The 27,551-nt window shown below is 35.9% G+C and overlaps 1 protein-coding gene and 1 pseudogene across 3 annotated transcripts in view; one reads left to right on the plus strand and one right to left on the minus strand.

Annotated features, from left to right (window-relative positions):
- Positions 1-27,551, minus strand: part of LRRTM4 (leucine rich repeat transmembrane neuronal 4) — a 790,142-nt gene that overhangs the window by 667,943 nt on the left and 94,648 nt on the right. The gene's annotated exons all lie outside the window — the stretch shown is intronic.
- On the plus strand, positions 12,078-12,871 carry LOC104668954 (annotated as a pseudogene).

Here is a 27,551-nt window from a genome sequence, read left to right on the forward strand (position 1 = left end):
GATCTCGGCTCGGCTCACTGCAAGCTCTGCCTCCCGGGTTCACACCATTCTCCCACCTCAGCCTTCTGAGAAGCTGGGACAACAGGCCCCCGCCACCATGCCCAGCTAATTTTTTTTTTTTTTTTTAATAGAGATGGGGTTCCACCGTGTTAGCCAGGATGGTCTCGATCTCCGGACTTCATGATCCTCCCACCTTGGCCTCCCAAAGTGCTGGGATTACAGGCATGAGTCACTGCGACCGGCCCCCAGGGTCTTGGATTTCTAACCTAGCTCTCATCTGATCAACACACCAATGTGTTCATTTAGACAATTTTAAAAAGGCAGTTTGCTTGCTCTGAAAGACAAGAATACATACAATCTCATCTTTATCTTTGAAGAGCACGTGAACTACTGTCAGTGAGATCTTGGTTTTAGGGGTCATGATTTCCTCTTCCTTCTCTCACTTGATTTTAGGAATGAGCTGTTGTGGCATCAGCCCTGCCTCAACACCAGTCCCCCATAAGTACAACTATAGTCTTTACACGAGTTATTTAAGGATGGACCACTTGTCCCTGCATTCCAAAGGTTGAGTTCTACCTTTGTTTTGTATTATTCATAAGGGCCTCCAACACCCATCAACATAAATATCTCCTCAGTGCCAGGAATGAAAGGTAGGTAAGTGGATTGAGCAAGGACACTAGACATAGGTAAAAAATGTAGGGGCAACATTTTAGTTCACAGTACAATAAAGATTCTAGAAGGATGCCATTTGAAATAAATAAACTTATCTCTGAGCAAAGACTAGCAGACGGTAGAAAAAAAGTATCCTCTCTTAATATGTTCCACTCCTAAGAGTTCCCTAAATCTCTGGCATACCACAATTGCATCTGTTCAGCCATCTAGCAAATATTCTGTATTTGCAAGCGTTTTGCAAGCAGCTACCAGTGTTTAATCTTGGGATAATGCCTTCTTCATGTGCTAACCCCAAGAGTAATTCAAACAGCCTAAATGTGAATTACTCTTTGTAAAAAGGAAATGTGGCTGCTTGGAATCATGTCTGTCTATGGCTGAAGATATGACAACATTGAAACACACGGCCGTGTCTGTGCAATCACAATCTGTAAGTGTAACCCTGGCCACAAGAGTATTAAGAGGGAAAGTGTGTACAAAAACTAATCAGAAATTACTGTCACTAATAAAACATAATTTTCAATATTATTCCACACTTCACTAGCGAGTGAGAACTATTCTGTTGACATATATAAAAATTAAAATAAAATAAGCAGCATGGAATGGCTGACATATTGGATAGTAAATTTAAATATCTTAATTTAAGTTTCTACTATCTAATTTTTGTGCCTCAGTTTTTTTAGTAGTAAGAGGGAAAAAATGATGCTTATTCTACTCTACATCTCTGAAGTTTCAATAATACTCTCTTATAGTTCTTTAGCAATTTACTACTTAAAAAGCGTTTTTGTGTACATCTTCTCTACTGAGGCTCTGAATACATTTTTGAAGTAGGAAGGAAAGACTTCTCCTTTTTTGGAGACAGCTTTCTCTACTATAGAGGTGATTTGCTCCCACGTGCAGTTGGTTAATGGCAAGACCATTGACTCAACTATTGGTGTTATTATTCCCAGTCCAGCACTTGCATCATTAAGGGTTCTTTTGCTTGTAATTAGCAGAAATCCTAACTCAAATTGGCTTGAACTAAAAGGAAATTTGTTGCTTGATAGACCTAAAATGAACATGAGTAGGTCTGGCTTTAGTTGCTGTGAAGGCTCAAACCGGGTCACTGAGATCCATGTCTCAGGGCCCTTTCCTCTGGGTGTCGGTTTCATCATCAAGCTGCCTACTTTCATGTAACCAATTGGCTGTAGCAGTCCCAGCCTCCTAAACTCATCCTACGCATTGCAAACAGTGAAAAGCTTTCTTTTTCAAAAGCCACAGGAGATCTTTCTTTTGGTCTTCTTGTTCTAAATGTAGTATTTGCCCTATTCTGGACCAAACGTTACTTGTGGAATGGACAGTAGAGCTGGCTTAAGCCAACACAATTAATGATGGAAAAAATTTTACTTAAATGTGATAATTAGAAGGGTGATTTCACACAGCACATATGGGAAGATGTTACCAGAAGAGGGAGAATTGATGTTGAGAAGCAAAACACAAATAACCACAATAGAGTTCCTCTTCTCTCCTCTCCTCTCTCCTCCAATCAGGAAAAAATGCACACTATCATCTAATGGAATGAAACTATACTTATACATATGGACATAAGATTCATAAGCAGAGCAATAGGCAAACATTGATAATATTTCCATCTAGTTTATATACATATATTATATATATATATATATACACACACACACACACACAACCCCATATATCCATATGTTAAGGTTATGTTAATTCCCTTAGAGATCTTCTGGACTGTGTGGATAGCTGTGGTCCTTCAAGCATCAATGAGACTTTCCTGAAAGCAGAGTTCACTACAAATCTGATTCATTACACTGGGAAAGTGAGGAGATATTTGCAATACTCCTAACTGACAAGGCACTTGAGGTTATACTGTTACTTCAAATTAAAATGCTTCTAATTCCACATGATTATGTCAGGTTTCTTTTATCCTTTTATTTCTTTTCTTCCTGTCTCTCTCTCTCTTTACTTATTTTCTTCCTATATATCTCTTTCTTTTCATTTTTTTTAACTTTCCTTTCATTCAACAGACAGACACTGAAGGCTTCTTAAGTGGTAGGCTTTATATTAAGAGCTGAGAAAACAAAGATGAGTAAGCCAGATCTTTGGCTTCAAGGCAAGACAAACAAGTACACAGAGAGTTATAATTTAGTCTGGTACATACTACAAAAAAAAAAAAAAAAAGAGCGAAATACTTAGTACTGTGTGAACAGTTTATTTACTAGTGTCAACCATCCTTCGTCTGTTCCCCTGCCCTCTCCCCAAACCTTGTATTGATAATGGTAGTGATCTTCTTCTGTGTTCCCAATAAGCCTTGTTCATACTTCTGTTTATCTCAGAGTATTTTGGCTCTTCAATTATTTGTCAACCCCAGACAACTACCAGCAACAGAAGTAATTAGAATTTTAAGTACAATTTGCCATAGGGATGTGCTTTTTCCTACAGTTTCTCATAGTGATGGCGGATTGTTCTTACCCAATCATACTTTCTTTGGAAACAATGCCTATTGGGAAGCACCAAAAGTGAAGGCAGTAGTATACTGTTCATGCAAGGAATTTGTGCTTTAGTTTATGTGATCAATGAGCAAATATTCCTGTGCCTCCTGCCCCGCTTTATACCATCTTCCCTCACACACAGGCAGCATCAATAATCCACTTTCAGTGTCTGAGCTGCCTGGCTGGAATATCAGGTATCAAAACTAAAATTGAAGATAGACTTTGACACTTTCCAATGCCTTTTTTTCATTGCTTTTGAGTTTCCACACATAATACAAATAAGGTAGAGAAGATAGCCTCTAATGTCCTATTGAAATCTAATCATTCCAAAATAGGCTTTTGAAAGATTAGATTGTAGTGATTTAGGAAGGAGTAAATATTGATTATAATTCTAAATTGTACTGCTATGTTTGCACTCCAGTGTACTACAAATCATATTCACTGAAAAATTACCTAAAAAGACATAAGTTTATTCACTTTATCCAAATATTTTATACACATTTTTTTTCTGAAGGAATATTTTTAGGAAAATAATACTTCTGCATACAATTCTGATAATGGAAGAATGATTATGTCTTAATTACATGTAACAGACTTCTCTTAGAGAAATGCATTTCTTCATGCTAATAATTATTCATTTTAACTGTATTACAGGCTGTACTGTATAATATATCTTCCAGTTGAAAGTTGCTTTCTACTCTTCAAGGTGCAAGAACATATTAATTCCTCAATTTTATTCTTTGTCAGTTTTGTAACTATCAAGATTTCTTACTGAACTTGAAACTTATTCATCTAGCCTTATTAAATTCCATGGATCAATTCCATTATTTAAAAGTCTATTTAGTTCTTCTAAAACATCATGTTCTCTGGACTCTCTATGGAAACTTTTGCACATACTGTTCATTTTGCCTGGAATATTCTATTGCTCCCATCCATTTGCCTGTTGAATTTCCTTTCAACATGTAGCTTCCTTAGAAGTACTATTTTTTCCAGGAGTCTCCTCTTGAATTCGTTTTACAGGTTACTTCCTAAAAATGTTTCCTAGCACCTTTCTCTCGTCTCTATATTTTGTACTATGAATGCCTGTTTATTTGTCTGTACTCGACTGGGCTTAATTCCTTGAGAGCAGAAGCAGGTTTTGTATTACAGACCTTAGCACAGTGTTGGTATATAATAGATATTCCTTAGATATTTGTCACATGCATAAATAAATAAAACACAAATGAATGTCATTGATTACACGCTAGCTAACTTACCAAATCCAAACATGATGGATTTAATTTTGGTTACTAGATGGTGACCAAAATCCTATGTAATAGATATATGTCATTGGATAATATTTTCCTTAATTTGTAGTATAGAATCAAGATGTAGTGGGAGGATATACAATTATTTTCTTTTCATAGTTCATGTCACATCTCTTTTTCTTTAAAATAAAATATGTTTTGCACCTTTTCTTTTGTTTGATGACTCCATTTATTCAACCTGCTTTACTATGGGATAGAATGATATTTCCTTAATTTTCCCCTGTAAGTCTTGTGGACTTTCAAATAATGACTGCAAAATTAGTGACAGTAACTAATAAACAGTAACTAATAAAAATCCACAACCTTATTTTGTAGGCTCATAAGGAGCCTACAAATGAACAAGCCTGATGTTATTACACTTTTGGGCATTTTGCAACAAATATTATTCTGTGGCTACTTGTAGATTGTTCAGTCCATCCGTAATTTTTTTCTGAAATAAATATATAACTCATGGTAAGTACTGAAACATTTGCTTGTAAGAGGTTTTGTTTCATGCTTAGAGTTTGTTCATGAACATATGCTACTGTTAGAAAGATTGATAATCGCCCAACATTAAAATGGCTACAAATTCATTCTCAATTTAAAAAATCAGATAGTTCTGGCCCTCCATAAAAATAAACACAGGAAATTACTATTGTCAAAAGGTATCTCTTACTATGGTGTTTATTAATGGAATCTTAGCCAAATCATACCACTTCAGACAGAACCACCAGAAACAGGCATCCCCTGTTTAATAAAAAGGGCTTCTTTCTTACAGAAAAACTGAAGATACTGTGTCAAAGAAAAAAATGATATATAAAGAAGTTAATATGATAACTGCATAAATGGGTCTTTAAAATAAAGAGGTCCAGTAAAATACTGTAATATTTTATTTTTCTTTAAGTCTGTTTATAAAACATACTTCAGAAGCCTTCTAAAATGTGAGTTCATTAGCTATCGCATCTCCTTCCCTAATAATTAAATAACAAATGCACAAGCTTATAGTAGCTATTCATTCAATCATCATTCATTTGACATATATCTTTTGAGTGCGTCCTCTATGTCAATCATGGCTGTGGGTGCTAGAGGTAGATGAGTGAACAAAAATGATAAAATCAGAAACTGCCTCATCTACTTCTTCCCTGAAGGACTAATTCATCAATCAAAGACCATTTTGTGTCTACGAATTTTTTAATTAATTAATATATTAAAATAGATTTTGAAAGTGAGAAGTATTGAATATTTATTTAGAGAATACCTGATACAATATAAATGCAAGGAAAGTGGATTCTTGCTTATTAAATGCTACAGTAATATTTGTAAAGTCAACTGGTACATTACACACTAAATTATCATATTTCTATTATTTTCACCACAGGACACAGAACTTTGAAGGAAGTAGGTCAGTAACTAATATCAAATATATTTTCTCATGCTGTAATAAATTATATTAAATGTATAAAATAAAAATTTCCCTTTAAACCACCTAAATGGTTTTGCATTACTTAAAAAGCAGGTTCAAAAATATTGTCTGAAATCTATACATAATATATTTTTTAAAATTCAATATTTGAAAAAATTTTAAATTTCAATTTTACTTAGAAAAGTATTTGTATCAAATTTCATTTATATGTAGCCTGCTTATGCTTTAATTCACTAAAGGGTCACTAAGAAAAAATATTGCTAAATTGGTAAGCATAGAATTTGGAAAACATGATAAAAAGTCATCCATTAAAAAAATCATACAGCAGTACCTTGATCTTCTAAGAAACATTTTAATATATATATATTTTTTTACTTTAGACATATGAGTGGATGAACAATTACACTGTTGTTTATTTGTTTACATGTAAAATAAACATTGCAAAATAATTTATTAAATTGTCATTTGGGGGTGAAACTCAAGTAATCTGACTTTTGAAATCATGTGATTTAAAGAATGTGTGTTCTTATTTAAAGTCCCTTTGTAAGTCATTTCACATGTATGATATGCAGCCCACATCTTTTGAAAGTGGTTTGAAAAATAAGCAATCAAACTTACAAATTCCAATAGGTGATTTACTGTGAAGAAGATGTAACAGGAAAGAATTTTAGGATCAAAGAAAAACAAATCTAAAATTTAAATTATTAAGAGAAAGAAAGAAGCTATTAAAAAGAAATGATCTGGGACATATATATGTATGTATATGTGTATAGATACATGTTTTTGTCTATATTGTACATATATATAGCATGCATATTTATGCATACTATGTATGTATATACATGAATATGGAACAAATATATCTGTATATATGCATGTATATGCATATATGCCACATATACATATGTAGATATGTATACACATTGTAAAGCTAGGTGAGATTATCAGATGAATAGTTCAGATACCAAAGGGAACCACCTTGAGAACCTGCTTTGGAAATTGCATTTCTATAGTTTACCTATTTTAATATTATTTTCTTATTTTATTGGGACTACAAATGCTAAGAACACAAAAGAGTTTCTAAATCAGTAGCAAAAAGAATCACGAGAAAGCAATCATTCTTTTCAATTGTTTTTTTTTTTTTTTTTTTTTTTTTCTCTCCTAGTCATGGTTTACTGGAGGAAGTCATCAGCAGTGTATATATATATATATATATATATATATATATATATATATTAGACAAAACTAGTTTCTGTCAGACATCTACTGAGACTCTTAGCTTATACTCTATATCCTTTGCATCACTTCTATGTTTCAGAATATTTCCTACACAAATTCGATATTACATTGCTATGAAAATCCTTCCTTTTCAAGATCCATTCCAATTTTATCTGAGTCTGGATCAAAGGAAAAGGTGTGGATTTATTTGGAATCTTTGGCCATTTCAATGCTGACAAGTGATGAAATTAGAGAATACTATTCTTTGACACACTTATTTTCCCATGACACAACTAATCATATTGTAGAAACCTGATAATTATTATTGACACTAGATTGTTTAGCACATATGAAATAATCTTGAGATGTATTGTGTCAACTGCAAATTGTTTACTAAATGGAAAAAAATGTATAGATGCTAAATCCAATCTGATATATTTTTAAAGCCTATCACCTAAGCTATCTCTGAACTTTCCTTACTTGAGAATCCTCTAGTGATTCTTGCAACTTCATTTATTCTCACATTTGCTTATTTTTGGCATGGGCCAGGTAAAATTTCCACCCACTCACACCCATGATTTCCTTTAAAACCATTTCAAGACATTTCCAATGTATCTCTTAGTGAACCCTGAGTTCATTCTGAGCTCCATTATTTTGTATTTCCATTGGAATTTATATCAGAGTCGGCAAGGAGGTTATCCCAGGCTTACTGTAGTTATCTCTGTTTAATTAATCATGCCTGAACTTATTTTTTTTTTTTAGTTCTGGGATACATGTGCAGAATGTGCAGGTTTGTTACATAGGTATACACGTGCCATGGTGGTTTGTTGCACCCATCAACCCGTCATCTACATTAGGTATTTATGAAATTCTAACTACATAGTAAACTCATGAAAGTCAAGAATTCTCTTGACTTTCAATTATGCCTAATACAAAATTGCATAAACAACAAGATGGAAAATTTTACTAAGTGAACATTTATTACCTTGTTAAATTTTCTTTTCTTAAGAGAACATAGCAATAACACAAGATGCATGAAACAAAGTTTTAAAAACTGAGATGAAACCTGATTTCCGTAACAGAAAAGATAAAGTCAAAGGGTGTTGGAGTCCTGGATCTTACATGGCTCAACAGGCATAGGAGGACTTTATCTTTACTCTGATATATTCTATTGAAATGACTCAACTAATATAAATAGCAAACACTGATGGAAATGATAGGGAGGTGAAAAAGAGGGAAATTTTTTCTAAAGGGGTGCCACACATGTCAATTCTTGGTTCCCAGGCATCCTTGCATGTATGAACTAGATAAATGTACCTGTTGGGTCTAGGATGTTTCTCCAACATTAGGGAGTGAATTGCTTCTACTCACATCTTAAACTCATATCTGGAAAAATATTGCTGATCTTGCTACCCTGGCTGCCCTCTGGGAGCTCTACTCAAAAGTGAAATTATTTCTCTATCATGCAACCGAGAAAAACCAACTTCTATTTCTCTTGTCAAAGACGGAACTAGGAGCTTTCTTGCACATTTCAGGAAGGGACTCTCCTCTGAAACTCATTTACTTTCAGCTCACAGTGAAAAGAAAACTTCTTCCTACTGCCTGTTAAGTGACAACTTCCTAGTCCCTGAATTCAATCTGAAGATAAACATTCACTCAAGGTGCAGGTTTGTCTAATATGAGTGGGACAGTATGAATAGACAAAGAGAATTTACTATTTGTTTAAGGAACCCAGTGGTTTGAAAAATAAGCAATGAAACTGACAAATTCCAATAGGTGATTTACTACGAAGAAGATGTAATAGGAGAGAATTTTAGAATCAAAGAAAAACAAATTTAAATTTTAAATTCTTAAGAGAACTAAAGAAGCTATTAATAAGAAATGAAATAGGAAGTATATATGTATGTATATTGTATAGATATATATTTGTCTATATTTTACACGCACACATAGTATGCATATTTATGTATGCACATACTATGTATGCATATGTATGAATATGGTACAAGTATATCTGTGTATATGCATGTATATATACATGCATGCAAGACTGAATTGTGTCTTCAAAACATTCATATGAATTTGAATTTGGGAGTTGAAGCTCTAACTCCCAATGTGACTCTGTTTAGAGATATGGTTTTTAGGAGGTAATTAAGGTAAAATGAGCTCATATGAGTGGGGTCTTACTCTGATGGCTGTCAGCAAGTCAAGGAGAGAGCCTTCATCGGAAACTGAACCCTGCTGGAAATTGACCATGCTGGCACCCTGATCTTGAACTTCCAGCCTCTAGAACTGCACAAAAATTAGTTTTTGTTATTTAAGCCACCCAGTCTATGATATTTTGTTATGCAAGCCCAAACTAAGATGAACACAGAACATTTTTTAAAATAATGGGAAATAATAATAAATGAAAGCTTAAGAAACAAGAAAAATGAAAGCTTAAGAAACAAGAAAAAATATACCGCTCTACCTACTGTTTGAATAATAATAGTTCCCGAAAGAGAGATAGGACTAAAGAGAGAACAAAATCATATTAATTAGATGACTAGTCTTTGAACTTTAGTTTAATGGCATAGGATAATTTTTGAAGGAAACAAATGCAAACTTTCATTAGGGAAGCCTTTGTGCATTAAGAAGATGTAAACAGCACACAACTGTGTTATTTTTGTGTCAGGGGTTCTTAGCGTAGACCCTAACTAGATTTTTGATATATTTGTTTTAGCACAGATAATGAGGACTTGTGGAATTCTCCAAAGTGATTCTGTGAGGTAGGAACAATAGCAGTGTTACACATAGTATTCCTGATGACTTCTAAAAATACTCTGTGACATGATCTGATTAGTTGGTATACTTTCGTCCATTTCAATTTTTGAAGAGTTTATACAGACATTAAACTGAGAAAAATAATATGTTTGTATATCAAAGATATGTACAAATTTAGGGTCAGGTTATAAAATTATTACATGGTGTTCCATCCCTGAGCATATGCTCTTGATTTATTTTGAATCACAGAGACTGAAATAAGATGTGGGTTGTCCTAATTTACTAATAATTCCGTGCTCAAAAATTTCCAGTGATTCTCCATTATTTGCAGAGAAAAAGGCAAAATCCTCTTATGCCTATTTGGCCCTTCAAAAGCCAGTGTCCCCTCAATGTCTTTTTCACTTTCTACTTTTCTTCATTCTATCCCAGCAACACGACTCCCTTGCCGTTACTAGACCATAGCAGGCACACTCAAATATTTGGACTTGCTGTTCTTCCAGCCTGAGTTGTTTTCTCCTGAGTCATACATATGACTTTGCACAAAGTCACTTTCTTAAAAAGATCTTCACTATCTATCTTGTTTCAATTTAAACCAAGCCCCATCTGTGTACTCCTTCTCCTCTGACCAACTTTATTTATCTCCATAGCATTTTCCAGCTTCCACTATATAATGGCACTTACTTACTGTGTCTAACAGACTTTCAAGGTGGTCCTAGGATCCCTGCCTCCTGATGTTCACTTATTCTTCATGTTTATTGCTTATATATTTCTGCTAGATTATAAGTTTCACAAAGGCATTTTTAAGTCTTCTTTATTTACTCATATATATTGGGTACTTAGAATAGTACCCAATACTTACTATTAGTATATTCTAATAGTACTATTCTAAGTACCCAATATATAGTAGACACAATAAATATTTGTCACGTGACTGAACACATAAATACATTATTTTCGTCTGTCCCGTCGGTGGATTTATCTATTTATTTTCTTTGGCTTACTGCCTATGCTGTGATTACAAACACTTGAGGCCAAAGTTAATTCCAAGACTCATGTTCTTGGTTAAGGAAATTAATGGCTAAGAAACATTAATGTTGTGTCAATAGAAGGTTCCATAGTTTGGCATGCATTATATACAGTTGTCCCTCAGTATCTATGAGGGATTGGTTCCAGAACTACTCACCAATACTAAAATCCATGGATGTTCAAGTCCCTTATACAAAACAGCATAGTATTTGCATACAGCCCACACAAATATTCTCAAATACTTTTAATCATCTCTAGATTACTTATAATACTTAACACAATGTAAGTGCTATGTAAATAGATGCTAGTTGTTATACTGTATTGCTTAGGAAACAATGACAAGAAAAAAGTCTGTACGTGTTCAATAGAGCTGCAATTTATTTTTGAATAATTTTGGTCCACAGTTAGTTGAATCCATGATGTAAAAAATCACAGATATATACAGAGGGCTGACTGTATTTTGTTTGGGGTTATTACTAATTTATGAATTTCCATTTTCCACAGTACCTAGTATGGACATTACATAATAAAGTTGTGTGGGTTTCAAATAAAAGCATGTAAGATTTTACAAGGGAGCTTCAAGAAAAAAAAAAAAAGAAAAGAAAAACTAGGATTAATCATGCTTGCCCAGATGCCTTCCAGAATTACAAAGGAAAGGAATGATTGGGTAACCATAGAAGAAATACGATCAGTAAACATAGAAAGCTGTGCTTATACTGTAGCCCCATTCCGCACCTGGGGACAGTTTCTGAAGGTGGGAATCTGGGTGCAGCTTAACTGAATGTCTGCACTTGACTTTTCTCCAAAGACTGGGATGAAGGTGTTGGCTGGTGTTTCTGTTATTAGAATCAACCCAAGAGTCAGCTGTGAAAGGATCTGCTTCCTAGCTCACTCACATCGTGTTGGCAGGATTCAATTGTTTGTGGGCTGTTCATCTGAGGACCTCAGATCCTCTCTAGCTGTTGCTGGGAGGTCTTCCTCAGTTTCTTGCCATGTGGAACTCACCATAGGGCAGTTTATAACAGAACACATGGATTACCTCAAAGCAAACCAGCAAAGAACTACATAAAGCCAGCAAGACAGAAGTTATGCTCTTTTGGTAATGTAACCTAGGAAGTGACATTCAATCACTTTTGTCAAATTCTATTCATTAGAATTGAGTCACTGTCTCTTTCCTTGCCTAACGCAGCCATGGCTCATGGTCCCAAGAAGCATCTGAAGCAGGTAGCAGCTCCAAAGGATTGGATGCTGGATAAACTGACCGGTGTGTTTGCTCCTCATCCATCCACCGGTCCCCACAAGTTGAGAGTGTCTCCTCATCATCATTTTCCTAAGGAACAGACTTAGTATGCCCTGACAGGAGATGAAGTAAAGGAGATTTGCATGCAGCGGTTCATTAAGATTGATGGCAAGGTCTGAACTGATATAACCTACCCTGCTGGATTCATGGATGTCATCAGCATTGACAAGATGGGAGAGAATTTCCGTCTGCTCTATGACACCAAGGGTTGCTTTGCTGTACATCGTATTACACCAGAGGAGGCCAAGTACAAGTTATGCAAAGTGAGAAAGATCTTTGTGGGCACAAAAGGAATTCCTCATCTGGTGACTCACGATGCCCGCACCATCCGCTACCCTGATCCCCTCATCAAGGTGAATGATATTCAGATTGATTTGGAGACTGGCAAGATTACTGATTTCATCAAGTTCGACACTGGTAACCTGTGTATGGTGACTGGAGGTGCCAACGTGGGAAGAATTGGTGTGATCACCAACAGAGAGAGGCACCTTGGATCTTTTGACGTGGTTCACATGAAAGATGCCAACGGCAACAGCTTTGTCACTCGACTTTCCAACATTTTTGTTATTGGCAAGGGCAGCAAACCATGGATTTCCCTTCCCTGAGGAAAGGGTATCCGCCTCACCATTGTTGAAGAGAGAGACAAAAGACTGGCGGCCAAACAGAGCAGTGGGTGAAATGGGTCCCTGGGTGACATGTCAGACCTTTGTATGTAATTAAAAATATTGTGGCAGGATTAAAAAAAAAAAAAAGAATTGAGTCACTGTGTCCAGCCCACACTCAAGCGTATGAGATTACACTAGGGTTTAATTAGTAGGAGGTAAGAAATGTAAGGGCAGCTTTACTGTCTGCCCACCACAAGTATAAAGCAAATGAGTGACTATGTTAGTATCATTGGGTATTAAAGTTTGCAGCAGTGGAGAAAGGAGATACAGGTATAAGGTTAAAGAATAAGAAAAAAAAGCTATGCATACTGAAATGGAATTGGAAATATGACTCTGCGTGTGTTTGTGTGTGTGTGTGTGTATGTGTGATATATATATATATATATGTCTCATATATATACATATGTATTCCCACTTTTGTCCACTGAAAGGGCCTTGAGACTAATGAGCACCTCAAACATCCAGATTGTATTTTCTAAATTATATTTCCTAGTAAAAAAAGACAAGACTCCTTGGAGAAATAGTGGGCTCCAGGCCTGTGCAGAAAATACACAAATTTTACAGAAAAATACATAAAATTAGCTTGAAAGAACTTAGTATAGCAGGAAACAAGGCCACTAGATGTATCAAAGAAATTTAGAAACCAAATAGAAAAGGCTTTCACAGATTAAAAATAAGAAAATATGAGCATAAATAGAACTAGTAGCTACAGTGAATACAAAGACATAAATCACATTTAAAATTATGAGTTATTATGTCTCCTCTAAGGAAAGCTTGAGAACTAATTGGTCATTTGGGAAACTGATAAATAAAGGAAAAGAATCAAATATATCCTGCTTTTCATATATACATCTTAAGATAACCCAGTGGTTCTCAACTGGACTTTTTTATCTTTGCCCCCAGGGGTCATTGGCAATGTCTTAGAGACTTTTTGGTTGTCAAATCTAGGGAAATGCATTATTGCCATCTAGAAGGAAGAGTCCAGACACATGACTGAATATCCTACAATGCACAGAACAATTCCTCATGACAAAGAATTATCTAGTCCAAAATCGTCAATAGCACCAGGGTTGAGAAAGCTTGAGATAACCAAATACAATCATGCAATGAATAATGATATTTTGGTCAACAATGGACCACATATACAACAGGGGTCTTATAAGTCTATAATACTGTGTTTTTACTGTAACTATTCTATGTTTAGGTATGTTTAGATACAAAAATACTTATCATTGTGTTATAATTGTCTAGTGTTCAGTAGAGTAACGTGCTGGGCAGGTTTGTAACCTATATCGTATAGCCTATTATACCATAGAGCCTACGCATGTGGTAGTCTGTGCCATCTAGGTTTATGTAAGTATATACTTTATGATGTTTGAACAAAGACAAAATCATCTATTGATGCATTTCTCAGAATGGATCCTCATTGTTACTCAATGCATGACTGTAGTTGAAGAGATAAAGTTGTTCTTTGTGCAAGTATTCCAGTTAATAAAACTAGAAATATTTAAAGTAAAATACCACTTTTTGTAAGCTCTATAAAAGGTGGATTTTGGCATTGATTATTATGACTGTTAATACCACATAAACATGAAAGAGCAAAACACCATATACATCATATTCTTGTTGATAAACGGCATACATGTCTGATGGAGAAATGTAATAAATGGTACCAACAAGTTGCAATTTGTTAAATCCATACTTTAAGATACTCTACTGGAAAGATGTCACAGTTTCTTCAAGAAATAAATTGCAAAGAAGTAATATGAGGCAATGTGACACATCAACCATTTGCAAGAGATGGAATGCATTTGCTTTCTTATTGATACAATAAGCAGAAAACAATTTATGAAACCATAGAAATGTGAAAAAATAGAATATTTGATTATGATATTATGAAAGTATTTAGAATCTTCTAGGCCTGATGATGATATAGTGTTTATTTAGTGTTTATTTTTTTAAAAGCATTCTCCTGTTTCTAAGATACAGACTAAAATTGTTGCAGGAATGTGGTATGATGTTGGTAGCTGGTTCAAAATAATCTAGAGTGAAAAAAGAAGAAAGTATAGAATATATGTGAAACAACTGGAATTTATCATATGGCATTCTCTTTATTGTATGTTTTCAAAACTTGGCATAATAAACGTTTTTAAAGTTTACAAGTTTCTATTTAACCCCTACTGTAGTCATATTAAGGGAAAAAAACGTATAATGAAATAGCACCAAAATATTCCGTAACATATATCAGCTTGACACAAACCTTAGGATTACTTGCTTTAATGTGGAATTTTAATCATATTGTATGTAATTTTAAATATTAATTTTTTAATGCTCTCTTTAGATTGAATTTTTTTTAGCGTTACTCATTTTAAGAGTCATTTTATTGCTAGACAATGGCCCATAAAACAAGTATAACTTATTTAATTTACTTTTCATCCCTACTTACCATCAAATTTTTTTCTACTTTTCAGTGTCATAAATAATATCGAAATAAATACTTTTTGCACGTAATGTTTTTAACCAGATTCATTTATTTTAGGGCACACGGGTCTTTTATAAATCCATCTCTTTGGAATAATTCCCAGAATTTAAATAACTGAATATAAGGTCTCATCATTCTAAATATTATTGATACATGAAGACAAATCACTATCCGTAGATATGAAAAATGCATTTGGTAACAAAACATTAAACCTTCTGTAACAATTACCTAAACAAGGAGTGCTTTGTTTATCTTACATAATGAAAAGCTCAGGGATAGTATCATGGCACCATGGTGTCATCAGTAACAAGTCCCTTCTATCCTTTCTGCCATCTCTAACGCTACCGATGGTCATGATTGGTTGCTGAAGCACCATATCTAAGGAATAGGATGGAAGGGGCAAAACTTTATTTCAAAGCACTATCTTTCTATGTAGATAGGCAGCTAATTCCTAAAAGACTTCCAACTTTTCAACAGTCAGAATTGTGTTGCAAAGTCATGCCTGACTAGAAGGTATGTAGGAAAATATGAGTTTCATTTTCTAATCTGCATAAAAAAGATAAGGTAGATGAAAATGGATCCTGAGTGAGCCAATTCACAGTATGTGAGCCGGGGTTCAGGAATCCCAAAGTGCAAATGACAACAAGTCTTTTGTACAGTCCTTCACATTCCACTTAATTACATATAAAATGCCATATTGTTTTTCAGCTGTATTCATTAAGCTGCCAATTATAATTTTTTATCTTTATTCATTTTATTATTTATTTTCTAAATTACCTATACATGCGTTTTGTCATTACCTAAGTAGGTAATATTTAAACCATTTATATCAACAACTTTATGGGTGGCAGATGTTACCGTGCTTAGAGGACTGAGAGGTCAGAATCTGAAACTAAGTTGTCTGTTTTTTTGTTAATGCTCAAGTTCTTAGCAATCATGCAAACTTGGCATACTCCTGGGCATATAGCAAGTGTTCTGTACATTTTAGTTTATTGTTATTTTTGTTGTTTTTGACACAAGAAGCAATCACTAGAAAACTGAATTTTTAGAAAAAAAAAAGTCTTCAAAATAATGTTTTCTATTCATCCTCCATGGAAAGAAGTTTAGCTCTGGATATATTTTCCTGCTTTTTGGCATTCACGAGTTTTTCATAATATACTCCATTATACAGTGAATTGATGAGCTCAGAAAATACTGGGTAAACTCTTCAGTTTTAAAGTGTTAATAATAGACATGAAATATCATCATTCTCCTGTAGAATAGTTTGATTTTTAACCAAAACCACTTCCTTATTCCAATGGAATACATATTTTGCAATTTGATGTCTTTGTTAGCAACTTTCTGATGGATGAACTATTTTAGCAAAGGACAATTTCCAGAAACCATCAAGTAACACTTTAGTGATGATTGTACAATTTGCCGTCGCAGTTCATATAAACTTCTTGAGGGTATTTAACTAAAAATGAATCAGAACAAACAAGTATTTTGAAGATCTGCTTCAAACTTGAGGAAATTCCAGTCTTAATCACATATACACTCCTGCTGGAGGTTATACTATATTTGGCTATAGACCCAGGGATACTTATACATGACAAAGGGAAGTGTTAATGAGTCCATTATTAGTGTTAGTTGTTTTTATTAAAATATCTCAAAGCTCCAGGAGGTGAACTAATATATTCTTTTTATTTTAGATGCTTGATGTTTTAAGTGGAATATGAAACATCTTTGAATCACAGTGGCAGATTCTTGAGGATGATTAAGCATGGTGTCTATTAAAAAACTATTCCAATTACAAAAAGACCTGTGCTAAATAAAACTACACTCATGGAGTGAGGAATTTGTTATTTAACAATCTTTAAAGATTTTAATTTATATTCCTTAAGTTTTACTTCTATATTTTATTCGTTTGAAGTAAACTTAACATCTGAAAATTAAGGACCAATTTAGAGACTTTCCAGTTTCAAAGACAAGTTTCTTCTAAGAGCTCTCTGTAGTTATTCTCTCAATTTTCTAACTTTTTACACATTTCTCAGCCTAGTCATTAATTTATTATTCTACTTCCAAATGTCTCATGATTATCACCAAACACATTTTTCTAAATCCACTGGATATTTTCCAACCATCATAATACTTGGCTCCTAAGTAGCATTTACTTTTGTTAGCCTGGACCTGTATTTACCTTGGCTTCCTTGTCATGTACATTTTGTGTTTCTTGTCTTATGTTAGGCAATCCATTTTCTGCCTCATTTGGAATCTTACCTTCTCTACTGATTTGAATTCCTCAAGGCTGCCTCTAAAGATTGTCTTCTTTTCATCCTATAATGTTTCCCTAGATAATCATATATGTAGCAATTGACACCTATAAGTGGATAAACAAGAAATTTATATCTTAAGGCCAGATCTTACTTTTAGCCCCAGATAGGTATACCGGCTGCCTCCTTGACAAAGTCTTTTGGATATCTCAAATCTCTGCATGGTCTATAGCCAGATCTCCCTTTAAACCTTGGCTCCTCATGTAATAGAACCTGTATGAATCCAGCTTCTAAGTCAGTGATTAAAAGTCAATCCTGGCCAGGCATGGGAGCTCACACCAGTAATCCTAGCATTTTAGAAAGGCCAAGGCAGGCAGATCACTTGAGGTCAGGAATTTGAGACCAGCCTGGTCAACGTGGTGAAACCTTGTCTCTACCAAATAAAAACCAAAAAACTAGCTGGATGTGGTGGTGCATGCCTGCAGTCCCAGCTACTCAGGAGACTGAGGCAGGAGAATCACTTGAACCTGGGAGGCTGAGTTGCAGTGAGCTGAGACCGTGCCACTAGACCACTCCAACCTGGGCAACAGAGTGAGACTGTCTTTAAAAAAGAAAAAAAAGTCATCGCTGATATCCATCTCCCTATTTCCCCTGTCCAATTAATCAAAAATTATCTTGAATCTACTTGTTAAATGCTACTCAGGCTCATTTACTTCTTAGTATCTTTCACTAACACAAATTTTCTTAGTTCAGCTGCGATTTTACCTTTTCCCTTAATATCTACAATAGGAACCTAAATCATCTACGTGCATGTACCCCCCGGCTTCCCTGCAGTCCATTCTCTGCATTCAGCTAGAGCTATGATTCCGTCACATTGATCAGATATTGATATTCCCTGAGCAAAACACCTACAGGCTTTCCTTTCCTTTTAGAAACGTTGAATCACCCCTGCTTACCTTTCATTTCTGCCTTCACTTGGCCCCTCATCCTTACCTGTTTCCCTGTAGCCTCAGGGCCTTCTTTTCCTCCCCTACTTTGAAATCCCTTTTTATTAACTTTCACTTATTCTTCAGATTTCTGCATGCTCTCTCTCTTTTTCTCTCTCTCCCTGTGTATGTGAGTACATAATATGTACACACACAGAGAAGCTGTATGCACACACATATACACACACGCACACAGAGAGAGAGAGAGAGAGAAAGAAAGAGAGAGAGAGAGAGATAAAGAAATCTCTCCACAGTGACAAATGTGTATTTTCTTATAAGGCTATGGATGGCTACCTGTATTCCCCTTTATTCTTTAAGCTAGAGTTGTGACTATGTCTGGCTTTATTTATTTATTTATTTGATAGAGTCTTGCTCTTTTGCTAGACTAGAGTACAGTGGTGCAATCTCCACTCACTGCAACCTCGGTCTCCCAGGTTCAAGTGATTCTCTTGCCTCAGACTCTGGAGTAGCTGGGACTATAGGCATGCGCCACCACGGCCAGCTAATTTTTGTATTTTTAGTGGAGATGGGGTTTAATCATGTTGGCCAGGATGATCTTGATCTCTTGACCTCATGATCAGCCCGCCTCAGCCTCCCAAAGTGCTGGGATTACAGGCGTGAGCCACCGCACTCAGTCTAGCTTTATTCTTTTCTAGAATATAGCAAAGTGCTTGGGACCTAGCTAATATCTGAGAAAAAATTGTTGAAAAAATAACAAATAAGGACTCAGCCCACAGTGGAGTTATGTATCACTACATTAATTCTACTTTCATGTATATATTTATCTTTTACCAAGTTAAAGTATTTTTCCCTATAAGGACATGTTTGCTAAGTGAAAAGGAGTGTAGATTTGAATGTACACAAATGCATATAACAATGATTTGTCAGCACAGAGAAAACTCTCATTTATTGAGAGTCTGAAGCCAAAAGTTTTAGAGCAATATGAGTTTTGCAAATTAAACTTCTATGTGAAGCAGATATGTAGTTGAGTTGTTGATTTAACATATATTTTCACCTCAAAGTATATAATTTGGCCATCAGCTGGCCATAGAGAAAGAATATGGGAGAACACTGTGGTATTTGGGGACATACAATCTTTACTTAGATCTTATAGCCAAGGCTCTACTGAAGAGTTAAAATTCTTTGCTTATTGATATATAAATCAATATTACTAATATTTAGAATCCAACATACCATATAACATTTAAAGAAGTGAGGAAGAGTAGCACAAATTTGCCAGCTTTCCCATTTACCAGCTGACACGGTTTGGCTGTGTCCCCACCCAAATTTCATCTTGAATTGTAGTTCCCATAAATTTCACATGTCCTGGGAGGGGCCCAGTGTGAGGTAATTGAATCATGGGGGTGGTTACCTCCGTGCAACTGTTCTTGTGAGAGTGAGTGAGTTCTCACAAGATCTGATGGTTTTATAAGGGGTTTTCCCCACTTTTGCTTGACACTTCTCCTTCCTGCCACCATGTGAAGAAGGATGTGTTTCCTTCCCTTTCTGTCATGACTATCAGTTTTCCGAGGCCTCTTCAGTCATGAGGAACTATGAGTCAATTAAACCTCTTTCCTTTATAAATTACCCAGTCCAGGGCAGTTTTTTGTAGAAATATGAGAATGGACTGACACGCCAACTACGGACATTAAAAATGCCCACATTCCTTGTCCAATAACCACATCATCAGTAGAAACAGGATATATTAACACACACACAAATCAGAAGGACATTAGGATAGACATGCAATTACATAAATGTAACTTTTTGTTAAACTGTGGTTAATGTTCTCATTTTTATTATTTCACTTTGACCTGGCAAAACTGCCATCAGGAGACTGCCCCTGTTCCATAATTTTATATTTAAGAATCACTCATTTAATGTGAGAAGAACTCTTAGCCTACAGTAGAATATTGCCTTTTCCCATTCTCAGTAATATTTTTAAAAGTTCATATTTTTTAGATATAGGCTCTAAATAATTTTAGTATCAATTGGATAACTGTTTAAAACTTAGAAGAAAAGTTGAAGTTTGCCTGTGTATTGTCAATAGAAAACACAGATAAGGCCACTCATTAATGGAAGAATAAGAACAGTAAATGGTGAATATAACTATTGCATGCTCTTAAGTAAATTTTCATTATTGAGACTGGTAAAAAAGCAAATAAAGTTTAATTGCCTTGTGATTAAGTAGAATCCTTTTAATGTCTTTGAATTCATCGGTGTGTCCCAAGACTCTGGTATACTTTTAAGCACATAGTGTGCTGCTTAACAAATACCTATTGATCACTGTCAATAAGGAGTAGACACAATTAGAAGAAAAATAACAGAGCTAAATTAATCCTTTACTGGGTGGGAAAGTTTAACAATGTCATTCCCTGGGTTTGACAGTAATTTTATTTAAAGATTTTTATAAATAACCTAAAAGTGGGAGTACACAGTAAATTATCCAAGCTATTCTAAGCAAAGGAATGCTGAATCAGTGGGAGTAAAGTGCAGGAAGAACTCATGGAGCTGTGTAGGGTAAGACAAATGGCAGTTGAGCTCCAGTCTGAGCAAGTGTGAAATAAAGCATTTAAAGAACAACTCAAGATACGGAATAATAGATTATAAGGTATCATTGATGACCCAGGAAAATTATCTAAGAATTACAATATGCTCTTTCACTCAGAAAGCAATCTCACTCCTAAATATATATATCCAAAGAAAAAGAAATTGGTATGTTTAAGAGACTCCTGCACTCCCATGATTTTGCAGCATTATTCACCAGAGCCAAGACACAGAATCAACCTAAGTGTCCATCAACAGATGAGTGGACAAAGGAAATGTGGTACACATACACAGTGGAATACTACTCAGCCTTAAAAAAGAAAAAAAAATCCTGTCATTTACATCAACATAGATAAACCTGGAGAACATCACTTTAAATGAAATAAGCCAGGCATACAAAGACAAATACCACATGATTTCACTGTATGTGTATGTGGAATCAGAAAAAGTTGAACTCATAGAAATAGAGAGTGGAATGGTGGTTATCAGGAGCTGCGACAGAAAGAAGGGGTAGGGGAGATATTGATCAAAGGATACAAAATTGCTATCGCGATAGGAGGAGTCAATTCAAGAAATCTGCAGGGTGGGGTGGCTCATGCCTATAATTGCAGCACTTTGGGAGGCCGAGGCAAGTGGATTGCTTTAGGTCAGGAGTTCGAGACTAGCCTGACCAACATGGTGAAGCCCTATCTCTACTAAAAATAAAAAATTAGCCAGGCGTGGTGGCACATGCCTGTAATTCCAAACACTCGGGAGGCTGAATCAGGGGATTCAGGAGGCGGAGGTTGGAGTGAGCTGTGATTCTGCCACTGCACTCCAGCAGCCTGGGCAGCAGAGTAAGGCTGTGTCTAAAAAAAAAAACAAAACCAAAACCAAAACCAAAAAAAAATGCGCTGCTTTAAAACATGGTGACTAGAGTTAATAATAATATATTGTATTCTTGAAACATGCAAGAGTGGATCTTGTTTTCACCACAAAAATAATGACAATGTGAGCTGATTCATATGTTAATTAGCTAGCTTTAGTTATTCCACAATGTATACATGCTTTAAAACATTATGTTGGCCGGGCGCGGTGGCTCAAGCCTGTAATCCCAGCACTTTGGGAGGCCGAGACGGGCGGATCACGAGGTCAAGAGTTTGAGACCATCCTGGCTAACACGGTGAAAGCCCATCTGTACTAAAAAATACAAAAAGCTAGCCGGGCGAGGTGGCTGGCGCCTGTAGTCCCAGTTACTCGGGAGGCTGAGGCAGGAGAATGGCGTAAACCCGGGAGGCGGAGCTTGCAGTGAGCTGAGATCCGGCCACTGCACTCCAGCCCGGGCGACAGAGCAAGACTCCGTCTCAAAAAAAAAAAAAAAAAAAAAAAAATTATGTTGTACACAATAAATACATATATTTTTATCTGTCAATTAAAAAATGGCCTTATATCCCATATAATCATTTAAAAACTAGGTAGCCTCTTAACCTTTTAAAATTAACCTCTTTCTTATTCCATTCTAGCTTATAATAAGACATTATAATAAGACATAATAAGGCGGCATGCGATGATTAATTTTATATTTATCTTGACTGGATTGGGCTCGGTGCAGTGGCTCACCCCTGTAATCCTAGCACTTTGGGAGGCCGAGGCGGAAGGATCACCTGACGTCAGGAGTTCGAGACCAGCCTGACCAACATGGAGAAACCCTGTCTCTACTAAAAATACAAAATTAGCCGGGTGTGGTGGCACATGCCTGTAATCCCAGCTACTCAGGAGGCTGAGGCAGGAGAATCGCTTGAACCCAGGAGAAAGGTTGTGGTGAGCTGAGATCATGCCATTGTACTCCAGCCTGGGCAGCAACAGTGAAACTCTGTCTCAAAAAAATAAAATAAAATAAAATGAAATATAATAAAATAAAATAAAAGAACTTGACTGGATTGAGAGATACCTAGATAGCTGTAAAGCATCGTTTTGAGGTGTATCTGTGAAGGTGTTTCCAGAGGATATTGTCATTTCAGGGGACTGAGTGGGGGAAGATCTGCTCTCAGTGGGGGCAGGCACCATCCAATCAGATGGGGGCCCAGAAAAAACAAAAAGTCAGAGGAAAGGCCACTTTACTATATTTTCTGGATCCGGGACACCTTTTCTTTCTCCAGTCATTGGACATCTGAACTCTAGGTTTTCTGGCCTTTGGACTCTGGAAGTTGCAATGAACAGCCCTCCAGCACCTCAGATCTTCTGTCTAGGACTGAGAGTTGCAACATTGGTTTCCCCTGGTTCTTCGGCTTGACAATAGCCATAGTGAGACTTCTTGACCTCCATAACTGCATGAGCCAATTTCCCTAATAAATCTTCTTGTCAATCTCTATCTATGCATGCTTTTGATTTTCTCTTTCTATAGAACCCTGGCTAATATAGAAATAAATTTCCATATATAATAGAAATATTTTTTTGCTCACAGTTCTGGAAGCTGGAAAGTACAAAATCAAGAAAAGGTGAACAAGCTCCCCAAAGCCTCTGTTATAAAGGCACTAATCCCATTCATGGGGCTCCATGTTCAAACCTAATCACATCCCACAAAACTCAACTTCTTAATACTATCACATTCAGGATGAGGTTTCAAAATACAATTTTGGGAGAACACAAACATTCAGACCATAGAATTCTGCCCCTGGCTCCCCAACATTCTCACATGCAAAATGCATCCACTGCATCCCAATAGGTCCAAATGTTATAACTCACTCCAGCATCAACTCAAAAGTCTAAAGTTCAGAGTCTCACCTAACCATCTAAGTCAGATATGGATGACACTTGGGGTGTGATTTATTCTGAGGCTAATTGCTTTCTACCTGGGAATCTGTGAAATCAAATAACTTACGTGCTTCCAAAATATGATGGTGGGGGAGGCGGAGGGTAGATATTTCTCAATTCTAAAATGCAGAAATCAGAACTAAGAAATTGATAATTGGGGTCAGATGCGGTGGCTCATGCCTGTAATCCCAGCACTTTGGGAGGCTGAGGAGGGTGGATCACGAGGTCAAGAGATCGAGACCATCATGGCCAACGTGGGGAAACCCCATCTCTACTAAAAATACAAAAATTAGCCAGGCATGGTGGCATGTGCCTGTAGTCCCAGCTACTTGGGAGGCTGAGGCAGGAGAATCGCTTGAACCCAGGAGGCAGAGGTTGCAGTGAGCCCACATAGCGCGACTGCACTCCAACCAGGCAACAGAGTGAGACTCTGTCTCAAAAAAAAAAAAAAGAAATGGGTAACATTGGTATCAAGTAAGTTCAAAACCCAAGTCCAACAGGGCAGACAACATTATATCTTAAAGCCTGAGAATAATCTTTGACTCAATTTCTTGCTTTCAGGATACACTGGCTTGTGTTCCCAAAGCTCCACATAGCCCTGGGCTTTCCTGGGTGCAACGCACGCAGCAGCTCTCATGGTTAAGGATTCACTCCTGTGTAATCTCTCAGGATTCCTCACCTCTTGACACTTACATCGTTGATTAGCTTTCAACATATTAATTTAGGCAACATAAACATTCGGACCAAAGCAGTAGCTATGATTATGTCAAATAATTGTGGAAATGCATTTTTTTGGCAAATTTTATATGATAAATCCTTTAAATATATATTGTTTATTAAACTTTAGAAAAACAGGTTTATCTCATTCATTCAATGTAGAGAAAATGTCTGCATTGGCAAAAGCCAGCCATTGACATATGGGATACAACAGTCTCACTACTGAATCCTAATTACACAGTTAAAGAGATAGAAAGGCTAAGAGATAAGTATACATTTAAGTATACATACATGTATACATATTTAGAGAGCTAGAGATAGGAAAAGAGATTACAGACACATATGTGTGTATGTGTTATATGTGTGTACATAGATACAGGTATATGCAAACACCCAAACACATGTATACCCCAAGAAAGCTTTGGTGAAGAGTCAGAGTCCTGTTTCAGTCTAGCTGAAACAGATATGTAAACAAGAGATATGTAAACAGGATAAAGTAAGACTTCTCCTTTCAATACTTCTGACTAAGACTTTCTTTGCTTTGCTTTTTGGAGTCTACTTTACAAAGCACTCCCCAAACTGTCTCTTTGTTTGATTCCCTGGAGATCTTTACATCTTCTGCCAGTGAAAAGATGTTGGCTGAGTGAGCATTGTGCCTTTCTTCTCTGAAATGGGAGAAGGGCAATTGTGAAAGACAAGGCAGAAAAAGACAATCTACAGCTTTTAGACAGTTTTCAGGTAGGTTAGTTTTAAGAAATAGCACATGTGGATCTGTAAATTAAATTTCTTAAAATTATGCATTCCCTTGTAACCCCAAGCCTTCTTACTGTACCAACAGATAAAAACATTCAGTTGTTTGAAGGCTGCTGCCCTGAAGAAGAACTCGAGCAGAACTTCCCATTTAATTCCTTAAAGATGAAAATAGGGAGGATTAGATGAACAGAAAGTTATGAGGGCAGTATGAGGAAGATAGGATGTACAGGGAGGCTGTAATATTATATTTCGAGAAAAAAGAAGTGGGAAAGATCGAACAGAATTAACAATAGCACTTTAAAATCTATATGGACTGCCAAGCTCAGAGAAAGTTTATCTTCCATCTCAACCTTGCACCAAAATTAACAAATCGAAAAATGACTAGATCTTTAAAAGTCAAACACTATACCTATGAAGTTTGCTAATTATGAAGTAGAGTGTGTAGTAAAGCAAGATGATGTACTTATCAGGTAATATTCTGATATGTTTAGCTATTCATTTTCCATTCTTCATTGCCATATGACCTTAGGCCATTTTACCACCAATTAAGGGAAGCCATAACAGATATTGAAAAACAAAAAAGAAGGATTTCTTGGCTTTTGAGTTTTCAAGTGTTGAAGTCCTAACACAAACAGGAGTGGAAGGAAAATTCACAAGCCACTGGGATGGTGCAGAATGAGTAGATAAACCTCTCTCCACCAATCTTTGAGCTGGGGCATGAGAAGCATCAGAAAGAAGATCAGAAAAATTAATTCAGTTTAGGAATAAGTCTCTGATGGCTTTCTGTCTTGCATTTTAACCCATCTGAGCTTCATGCAAAGAGGAACAATAGAATCTCTAGAATCTCTAGAAAAGTTTTGGGATTTGAGAGCAGAGGATATCTGAGCCCACAAAACCATGCGGTTCTAGACTTCCCAACATGTAAGTTGCTGTAGCAAGAAAGTAGACATAATTCTCCACTGGGTCTAGATGTGACATTGCCCTACTGAGTTTCCCACAGTGACAAAATTAATATCCAAAAGATCCCTATGGAGATCTTAGAGTTATAGACAGCGACATCAGGGTTAGGATGTTGATAAGAAAGAATCATGTGTGTAGACTCTTTTTATCAGATCCCAGATTGGAAAAAAAAAAATACGTTTTCCACATGTCAGAGCAGAATGGCTCTTACTGAATAGGAACCAGGAAAATAAAGATGCTGCAAAAGATACCAAAACAGTTCAGTAGTGACCAGGAACCCAGCCACCTTTCATAGGCTTTGATGTGAGTCAGAAACTTACATGCAACTTTGGAAACAAAGGGAGAAAATAATAACACTTATCTGTTAAAAAAAAAAAAAAAAAAACTAATGGATTGAGTTTGTTAACAAATTTCTTAATTAAATTAAGAAAATGTTAATTTTCTTTTAACAATAGTCTTAAAAGAGCTGGTGACAGAAATTAATTAGAGTTTTGCAAAAAGTTACACATTTTGCACACTACAATTGATACATCTTAATAACCATTGGTACATAAAATTAACACAATAGCTCTAATTTATGGAGAACTTACTCTCCAGGTTTGGTGTTCATTACTTTGCATGTATTATTTTATCTTCTAAACAACCCCATAATTTAGAAATTGTTTTACAGCATTCTCATTTTAAAAGTCAGTAAAGCATAGTGATTTGCCCAAGGTTACCAAGCCAATAGATGGTAAAATCAGGAATAAAATTCAAATATATTCACATCAATTTTCCTACCCGTAGTAATTATACCAAATAACTATGAGCATAAAGATAGATAGTGATGTTGGTGAGTTTATCTGTAAACTGTAGCTATGTTGAAGGTTGTGTTTCCACCTCCTACTTTAGAGGACCTAGTCATCCAGTTTTAGGGATTCTCAGTGGTCACTATTGATATCTTGGGTCAAACAATTTTTTGTTCTCAATTGTTTGTCCTGTGAAATTGTTCTCAATTGTTTGTCCTGTGCACTGTAGGATGTTTAGCAACATGACTAGCCTCCCTCTGTCCACTAGATGCCAGTAGAACTCCCACCCCAACTTGTGATGACAACAAAATCTCTATTGCAAAATTTTCCCTGGGGTGCAAAAGAGCCCCTGGTTGAGAAGCACTAGGTTACATTTAGAGTGACTGAGTGGCTACGCAAAGACATTTTTCTTTACCTAGTGT

This window comes from Rhinopithecus roxellana, chromosome 17 (genome assembly GCF_007565055.1).
Source record: "Rhinopithecus roxellana isolate Shanxi Qingling chromosome 17, ASM756505v1, whole genome shotgun sequence".
NCBI classification, from domain to species: Eukaryota; Metazoa; Chordata; class Mammalia; order Primates; family Cercopithecidae; genus Rhinopithecus; species Rhinopithecus roxellana.